The 10000-nt window shown below is 41.8% G+C and overlaps 1 protein-coding gene across 1 annotated transcript in view; it reads left to right on the top strand.

Moving 5' to 3' along the window:
• LOC143292341 (ADAM 17-like protease) overlaps positions 1-10000 on the top strand; it is a 34007-nt gene that overhangs the window by 465 nt on the left and 23542 nt on the right. The gene's annotated exons all lie outside the window — the stretch shown is intronic.

The raw sequence follows: 10000 nt of genomic DNA, 5'->3' as shown, positions 1-10000 counted from the left end.
GATGAGATGCCCCTCCCACACGAGGTGTCAAAATACCCTGATTGAGATTTCGTATACATATTATATATATTACATATATATATTTGCGATTTTGTAAAAATCGTCAGTCAGTCCGATTGTAGATACAGAACGTGAGCACACACTTTTGTCTATAGCCTATTGTACTGTGTCTGTAGGGCAAGGAGTAGGACAGAAGGATTAAAAGTATGCAAATACTGGAGTAATTTCAGGAATGTTAGAATCTTCATTGGTAATATTTTGTCACCCACTCAAACCGAGTGCAAAAGGAATAGATAATTACTGGAACACTGGGAAGGAAACAAACAAACATTGCAAATGTGTTTTCATCATGGTTGATAGTACCAAGTTTTAACTGACGAGATGTTATTTAGGTATTCTAGAACACATGAATTGATGAAAGGTGTTAGTCTAATCTAAACCAGTATCATATCAATGTTGGAAAAAAATCTATTTCATCATGAATTTACCAATAAAAACATTCTTATCATGATGTTATGGCCAGTCATGAAATCCGTCATAAAACAGGCAAAATTACCTGTATATTTTAAAGATTCAGCATTACGGTGATTGATTGTTCAGGCATGCATCAGAAAATATCAAGATTGAGGAAATTTCAGAAAAAAAACAGTTTTCCAAAAATTCTGATTGTTTTACTATTTTGTATTTTTTTTCTTCTTTTTTTTTCTTCTTTTTTCTTTTGTAATAAACTTATAAAGGTATTCCAGTATACCACTTATTACCAAAATTGTAACGAGCTCTTTATGTATGTATGTATATATATATATATATATATATAAAATTTATTTTGTTCTTGTTGATGAGTTTCTATCACTGTGTGAGTTGATCATGGCATAAAATCTTGCGGTATAAATGATACTAGCAAATTTTACTTGCAGTTTTATTTGTTGTTGTTGTAATGTCTTACTTATTGTAATAACAGGAACAAATGAAAACATGTCAAGAGTACCCTGTGGCTGAGCTTGAGTGGATGTAAAATGGGAATCCATTAAATGTTCGTAGAGTGTTTTACAATAGCTCTGGATTCTCTTCACATTGATTGTTGTCTGAAATGCGGCCTCCTGAGTGCCCGTATGTTGTTTTATTTTGGGGCAGATAGATTTTCTTCCCTAAGCTTGCCTGCAAACATTAAAACCATGAAGAGCCCTGTTTCATTCACACACACACACACATACACACACAATGTAATATTTATCACCTTCTTCTCCTAGCCTCTCCGTGCCATGTGCCCACATTCCATCATGTTAATGGAAGTTGTAGCTCACTAACTGATGATATAATATAGAAAATCATACAACTTGAACTCCTCCCCTGCCCATGCACCTCCCTCTTCCACACAAGGTGTACACCTTGTTGTGTTACTGCCAGTGTTTTGTGTTGGCTGTAGTGTAAAGTCAGAGCGGATGATTTGATGTTCTGATATGGATAACGGTGAGCATGTAAGAATAAGGAGTGTGTGTGTGTGTGTGTGTGTGTGTGTGTGTGTGTGTGTGTGTGTGTGTGTGTGTGTGTGAGAGAGAGAGAGAGAGAGAGAGAAGACAAAAATGCCTTTAATTTATAAAGTTTAAAATTAAGCTTATGTACCTTATGTTACTCTCAACCACCACATGGGGACAAAACCAAAAGAGTTGTTAAATGAAAATGAAATAAATCATATACGAACATTTAAAATTGAAAATGAACACTCATCCTCTAGTCTACAAACATATATCACAAGCTTCAAATACTTGTTCTCAATGAAGAAAGCAATGAAAGTTAGCAATGCCTTACTTTGCAGTCTATAAATGTTTGATGTAATGACAATGTAAACGTTGTCATTGGAAAATTAAGACTCAGATAATAAAGTTGTACCTTCCAAGCATGAAACTGAGAAGGGTGAAACTACAACTTGTATGTGCTGAGTGTCAGAGGAATGGAAACATGATAGTTATATATGCACACAAAATGTGATCGGGTATCCATGGGCTGAAGAACTGACCAAGTTCACATGATGGTCTTGAAGTGATAAACTCTGATGTTGGAATGTGAACTGTTCTCAGATATCACTCATGAGTTGTGTGCTGCATCTTTTGAGAAAGAAAAGTATTCTGACTGAAAAAGCCCCCCACCTGATTCAGGTATGCGGGATAACCACTGATGTAATTCATCCCATGCTCACACAAAAGTAGACGATTACTTGGACACAATCAGGACTCATTTAACGTGATAGTTACCTTGCAAATTGACAAAAAATTGTGATAGCATTTTGTTAAGACAAAACTTTCATTAATGTATATGATGGTGGATGTTGCTAATATTACAAGTGGATACAAAAACCAGCTAGAACATATGTATATGTATTGATATGCACTTGGGGAAAATCTTCATTTTTTACTAGAGCACTTATTTCTTGAGTGAGCATGCATGACAACAGGTTGGAGTTTGAATTGGTCCACCATATTAAGGAGTTGAGCTTGTTCTCATAGCTGTGAGTGGTAGGTTTAAAACAACAACAGCAACAACTATATGTCAGAGGCAAAGAAAATGGCACATTGGCAGTGCTGTGTCAGAGTTTCTCTCCCCTTCCTAGAATACAGGTAGTTATCACTGACAGTCAAATTACCTGAGATTGGTGTTGATGTGAAACCCAAAATTCACTTTTATCAAGATGTGTTTTAGGGGGCACGCAGGAGAAGGTATTGTATCTTGTGTGTGCATGATCTGCCTCTGTCGTTCCTTGCACCTTCATACACAAATATATGCTTTCTGTTTGGTGATTATGCCATCAAATCAACATTACGAGTAGTTGGCACACAGACTTGGCCAGACGAATATATTTTTGTCCTGGCAGCATGTGGCCAAATGCTTACATATCAGTTGATCACATTACGTTGTTAGGTCACACCACATGACTACCTGATGCAGATGAATCACCAACCTGAGTGAATCAGGGGAGGGGTAGGGGGGTAGGGGTTTCTCTTTACGTCTTGTGAGTACAAAGATGGTTTGGGATTACAGTGTCATGAAAGCATTGATGCAAGCAAGCTGGCAAATGTTAAAAGTACAAAACTCATACACATGCCAGAATACACATGCACACACATACCCCTTCCCCCCCACCTTCCTCCACCAACCATACACAATGCACTAAAATGTATCCAGCTTTGAACATTGAACTCTCTCTTTCACACACACACACACACACACACACACACACACACACACACACACACACTTACACACATACAATCCAGCACACACATGCACACACACACATTTGCCCTATGTCCAGAGGCAGTAGACACGGACCAAACCCAACCAAGTCTTCATGAGAGGAGAGGAAGGCACTCAATGGTGGATGGAATGAAAGAGAAGACAGAGAGAGAGAGGGAGGAACGTGGATGGTGGATGGAGTGAAAGAGAAGACAGAGAGAGAGAGGGAGGGAGGAACATGGATGGTGGATGGAGTGAAAGAGAAGACAGAGAGGGAGGAACATGGATGGTGGATGGAGTGAAAGAGAAGACAGAGAGGGAGGAACATGGATGGTGGATGGAGTGAAAGAGAAGACAGAGAGAGAGGGAGGAACGTGAATGTTGGATGGAGTGAAAGAGAAGACAGAGAGAGAGGGAGAGGGAGGAACATGGATGGTGGATGGAGTGAAAGAGAAGACAGAGAGAGAGAGGGAGGAACATGGATGGTGGATGGAGTGAAAGAGAAGACAGACAGAGAGAGAGAGAGGGAGGAACATGGATGGTGGATGGAGTAAAAGAGAAGACAGAGAGAGAGAGGGAGGAACGTGAATGTTGGATGGAGTGAAAGAGAAGACAGAGAGAGAGAGGGAGGAACATGGATGGTGGATGGAGTGAAAGAGAAGACAGAGAGAGAGAGGGAGGAAAATGGATGGTGGATGGAGTAAAAGAGAAGACAGAGAGAGAGAGGGAGGAACATGGATGGTGGATGGAATGAAAGAGAAGACAGAGAGAGAGAGGGAGGAACATGGATGGTGGATGGAGTGAAAGAGAAGACAGACAGAGAGAGAGAGGGAGGAACATGGATGGTGGATGGAGTGAAAGAGAAGACAGAGAGAGAGAGAGAGGGAGGAACGTGGATGGTGGATGGAGTGAAAGAGAAGAAACATAGAGAGAGGGAGGAACCCACAGAAAGTATGTGTCAGCAGCACACTGTGGGCTGGCCTCAACACATCCTTGTCCAGACCCATAGACCCACACATAACCACCCTTTTATAACCCCCACAAACAAAAGATGAACAATGGCAAGCAACATGAGAGGAGGGGTGTAAGGGAGGGGAGGTGGGGGGTGGTGGGGGTGGGGGGTTCACTGATGCCAAGATCTTTTGTGATGTCCGCTCTGCAGTCCTGACCTGTGTTTACTTTGACTCATCCCTGTTGGTCAGTGACCACTGCATGGCATCCTGTTGGCCTGAGTTGTCAGGGGAAGAAGGTGTGGGTCACACATGGTGTCAGTGAGGCTGACAGGCCTTGATGAGGGATGGGCATGCAGCAACATGGTCTTAGCCAACAGGATGTAGACTGGAAAGTAAACATGTGCGTCCCTGATGTCTGTGCCAGTTAGATAATCATAACAGTTATGTGTACTCACATCGCACTCGATCCAGAAAACTGCCATGGGTGCTTTACAAAACTTGTGATATTTTATACATAACACATTGCATCAAAGTTGCATATTGATTGTATATACACACAAAAATTAACCCAGCAAAATACACACACACATAAACAATGCATACATTAATAATTATGTGCAAACACTAGACCCCCACCACACACACACACACACACACACACACACACACATTAAAGCAAAACAACCAGCAGTTGCAGCAATACATTGCATCTACTGGATATGGGACATGCCTCCTGATGTAACAACAATCAAGTGCTTCAAACAGTCTGGAGTATTACTATTATTAATGAAGTCTTGCATAGCATTTTGGCAGGTTTGTCATTGGAGTTAGGTGGTCCTCTTCAGAGGTACCAGCATATACTATTAGTCATGATATTGTAGTTGCGCGCGCATGTGTGTGTGTCTGTTTGTCTGTCTGTGTCTGTCTGTGTGACTGTGTGTTTGTCAGTTATGATATCTGCTATGCATTCATGCATACATGTTTGTGCATGGGTATCTGTAAATTGTAACATGTGTATGTGTGTGTGTGTGTCTTGTCTGCCTGTGTGTACATGCTTGTCTGTGCTTGTTTGTGGGTAAATGCATGCATGTGCATATTTGTTTATATATATACATACATATGTGTGTGTTTGTGTGTGTGTGTGTGTGCATGCGTGTGTGTGTGTGTGTGTGTACATGCTTTCACATTGTATAGATAATGTGTGTGTGTGTGTGTGTGTGTACGTACATGCATTCACATAATATAGATGGTGTGTGTGTGTGTGTGTGTGTGTGTGAAAAGCTTTTTTTTCCCCCCCTTTGAGAAATTTGCTATGGGAGTGTACATGCATTCACATAGTATAGATGGTGTGTGTGTGTGTGTGTGTGTGTGTGTGTGTGTGAAAAGCTATTTTTTCCCCCTTTGAGAAATTTGCAATGGGAGTACTGTTTTGTTGGTGTGTGATCTTTTGGAGTGTGTGCTGCGACTGGAGTACAAGCCACAGACAGGACCTTGGGTTATCAACAGATGCACAGGGTCAAGTGGAAGGGGAAGGGGAAGTAGTTAGCTGGTCTGTGCTGGAAGTGAACCTGGTACTCTGGCTTCCTGCTCAGGGACTCTTACCACTGGGCCATCTGAGGAGAATGAACTTTTTTGTCAAGGTTCATTTGATTTAAATGTGTTGTTTGTGTCGGTGGGAGTATTTCTGTAACATACAAAATTCTGTATAGATTTGGTGATTAAACAAAACATTAAAAAAAAATTACTTTGTTTTGGTACACAGACATGCAGTTCAGTTAAGCGGCCCCTGAATGCAGGATCTAAACTTTTCAGTGTTACAAAAATCAGTCACTTCCAGTCATACATTTGACAGTTTTTATGTATTGTTTGTGGGCTTTTTGTCTGTTTCTCACATGGACTTTAATTTGTCGTTTTTTCTTTCTGGTTTGACAGTCAGCACAACCATTATTTCCCACACTTTGGTGTATTTGATTTGTCATTTTTCTTTTCTGCTCTTTTTCTCTGTGACTTGACAGCCAACACAGCCATTGACTATTACCCACAGTCAGATGAACGATGTGTTTCTTTCAGCAAACTTTCACCAGAAGCTGCAACACTGATGTACAATGTGTTTCTTTCAGCAGACCTTCACCAGAAGCTGTGACACTGATGTACAATGTGTTTCTTTCAGCACACCTTCACCAGAAGCTGTGACACTGATGTACAATGTGTTTCTTTCAGCAAACCTTCACCAGAAGCTGTGACACTGATGTACAATGTGTTTCTTTCAGCAAACCTTCACCAGAAGCTGCGACACTGATGTACAATGTATTTCTTTCAGCAAACCTTCACCAGAAGCTGTGACACTGATGTACAATGTGTTTCTTTCAGCAAACTTTCACCAGAAGCTGCAACACTGATGTACGATGTGTTTCTTTCAGCAAACTTTCACCAGAAGCTGTGACACTGATGTACAATGTGTTTCTTTCAGCACACCTTCACCAGAAGCTGTGACACTGATGTACGATGTGTTTCTTTCAGCACACCTTCACCAGAAGCTGTGACACTGATGTACGATGTGTTTCTTTCAGCACACCTTCACCAGAAGCTGCGACACTGATGTACGATGTGTTTCTTTCAGCAAACCTTCACCAGAAGCTGTGACACTGATGTACAATGTGTTTCTTTCAGCACACCTTCACCAGAAGCTGTGACACTGATGTACGATGGGTTTCTTTCAGCAAACCTTCACCAGAAGCTGTGACACTGATGTACAATGTGTTTCTTTCAGCAAACCTTCACCAGAAGCTGTGACACTGATGTACAATGTGTTTATTTCAGCAAACCTTCACCAGAAGCTGTGACACTGATGTACAATGTGTTTCTTTCAGCACACCTTCACCAGAAGCTGTGACACTGATGTACAATGTGTTTCTTTCAGCAAACCTTCACCAGAAGCTGTGACACTGATGTACGATGTGTTTCTTTCAGCAAACCTTCACCAGAAGCTGTGACACTGATGTACAATGTGTTTCTTTCAGCAAACTTTCACCAGAAGCTGCAACACTGATGTACAATGTGTTTCTTTCAGCACACCTTCACCAGAAGCTGTGACACTGATGTACGATGGGTTTCTTTCAGCAAACCTTCACCAGAAGCTGTGACACTGATGTACAATGTGTTTCTTTCAGCACACCTTCACCAGAAGCTGTGACACTGATGTACGATGGGTTTCTTTCAGCAAACCTTCACCAGAAGCTGTGACACTGATGTACGATGTGTTTCTTTCAGCACACCTTCACCAGAAGCTGTGACACTGATGTACAATGTGTTTCTTTCAGCACACCTTCACCAGAAGCTGTGACACTGATGTACAATGTGTTTCTTTCAGCACACCTTCACCAGAAGCTGTGACACTGATGTACGATGGGTTTCTTTCAGCAAACCTTCACCAGAAGCTGTGACACTGATGTACAATGTGTTTCTTTCAGCAAACCTTCACCAGAAGCTGTGACACTGATGTACAATGGGTTTATTTCAGCAAACCTTCACCAGAAGCTGTGACACTGATGTACAATGGGTTTCTTTCAGCACACCTTCACCAGAAGCTGTGACACTGATGTACAATGGGTTTATTTCAGCACACCTTCACCAGAAGCTGTGACACTGATGTACGATGGGTTTATTTCAGCAAACCTTCACCAGAAGCTGTGACACTGATGTACGATGTGTTTCTTTCAGCAAACCTTCACCAGAAGCTGTGACACTGATGTACGATGTGTTTCTTTCAGCACACCTTCACCAGAAGCTGTGACACTGATGTACGATGTGTTTCTTTCAGCAAACCTTCACCAGAAGCTGCGACACTGATGTACGATGTGTTTCTTTCAGCAAACCTTCACCAGAAGCTGTGACACTGATGTACGATGTGTTTCTTTCAGCACACCTTCACCAGAAGCTGTGACACTGATGTATGATGTGTTTATTTCAGCAAACCTTCACCAGAAGCTGTGACACTGATGTACAATGTGTTTCTTTCAGCAAACCTTCACCAGAAGCTGTGACACTGATGTACAATGTGTTTCTTTCAGCAAACCTTCACCAGAAGCTGTGACACTGATGTACAATGTGTTTCTTTCAGCACACCTTCACCAGAAGCTGTGACACTGATGTACAATGTGTTTCTTTCAGCAAACCTTCACCAGAAGCTGTGACACTGATGTACAATGTGTTTCTTTCAGCAAACCTTCACCAGAAGCTGTGACACTGATGTACGATGTGTTTCTTTCAGCAAACCTTCACCAGAAGCTGTGACACTGATGTACAATGTGTTTCTTTCAGCACACCTTCACCAGAAGCTGCGACACTGATGTACAATGTGTTTCTTTCAGCAAACCTTCACCAGAAGCTGTGACACTGATGTACGATGGGTTTATTTCAGCACACCTTCACCAGAAGCTGTGACACTGATGTACGATGGGTTTATTTCAGCACACCTTCACCAGAAGCTGTGACACTGATGTACAATGTGTTTCTTTCAGCAAACCTTCACCAGAAGCTGTGACACTGATGTACGATGTGTTTCTTTCAGCACACCTTCACCAGAAGCTGTGACACTGATGTACGATGTGTTTCTTTCAGCAAACCTTCACCAGAAGCTGTGACACTGATGTACGATGTGTTTCTTTCAGCACACCTTCACCAGAAGCTGCGACACTGATGTACGATGTGTTTCTTTCAGCACACCTTCACCAGAAGCTGTGACACTGATGTACAATGGGTTTATTTCAGCACACCTTCACCAGAAGCTGCGACACTGATGTACGATGTGTTTCTTTCAGCACACCTTCACCAGAAGCTGTGACACTGATGTACAATGTGTTTCTTTCAGCAAACCTTCACCAGAAGCTGTGACACTGATGTACAATGTGTTTCTTTCAGCAAACCTTCACCAGAAGCTGCAACACTGATGTACAATGTGTTGCTTTCAGAAAACCTTCACCAGAAGCTGCGACACTTTGATGTACGATGGGTTTCTTTGTACAATGTGTTTCCTTCAGCAAACCTTCACCAGAAGCTGCGACACTGATGTACGATGTGTTTCTTTCACCAAACCTTCACCAGAAGCTGCGACACTGATGTACAATGTGTTTCTTTCAGCAAACCTTCACCAGAAGCTGTGACACTGATGTACAATGTGTTTCTTTCAGCAGACCTTCACCAGAAGCTGCAACACTGATGTACAATGTGTTTCTTTCAGCAGACCTTCACCAGAAGCTGCGACACTGATGTACAATGGGTTTCTTTGTACAATGTGTTTCTTTCAGCAAACCTTCACCAGAAGCTGTGACACTGATGTACAATGTGTTTCTTTCAGCAAACCTTCACCAGAAGCTGTGACACTGATGTACAATGTGTTTCTTTCAGCAAACCTTCACCAGAAGCTGTGACACTGATGTACAATGGGTTTATTTCAGCAAACCTTCACCAGAAGCTGTGACACTGATGTATGATGTGTTTCTTTCAGCAAACCTTCACCAGAAGCTGCGACACTGATGTACGATGTGTTTCTTTCAGCACACCTTCACCAGAAGCTGTGACACTGATGTACGATGTGTTTCTTTCAGCACACCTTCACCAGAAGCTGTGACACTGATGTACGATGGGTTTATTTCAGCAAACCTTCACCAGAAGCTGTGACACTGATGTACAATGTGTTTATTTCAGCAAACCTTCACCAGAAGCTGTGACACTGATGTACGATGTGTTTCTTTCAGCAAACCTTCACCAGAAGCTGTGACACTGATGTACGATGTGTTTCTTTCAGCACACCTTCA

This window comes from Babylonia areolata, chromosome 18 (genome assembly GCF_041734735.1).
Source record: "Babylonia areolata isolate BAREFJ2019XMU chromosome 18, ASM4173473v1, whole genome shotgun sequence".
In the NCBI taxonomy this organism is placed as follows: domain Eukaryota; kingdom Metazoa; phylum Mollusca; class Gastropoda; order Neogastropoda; family Buccinidae; genus Babylonia; species Babylonia areolata.
The sequence above is the reverse complement of the archived record's forward strand: the minus strand, read 5'-3'. Positions and strand labels throughout refer to the sequence as shown.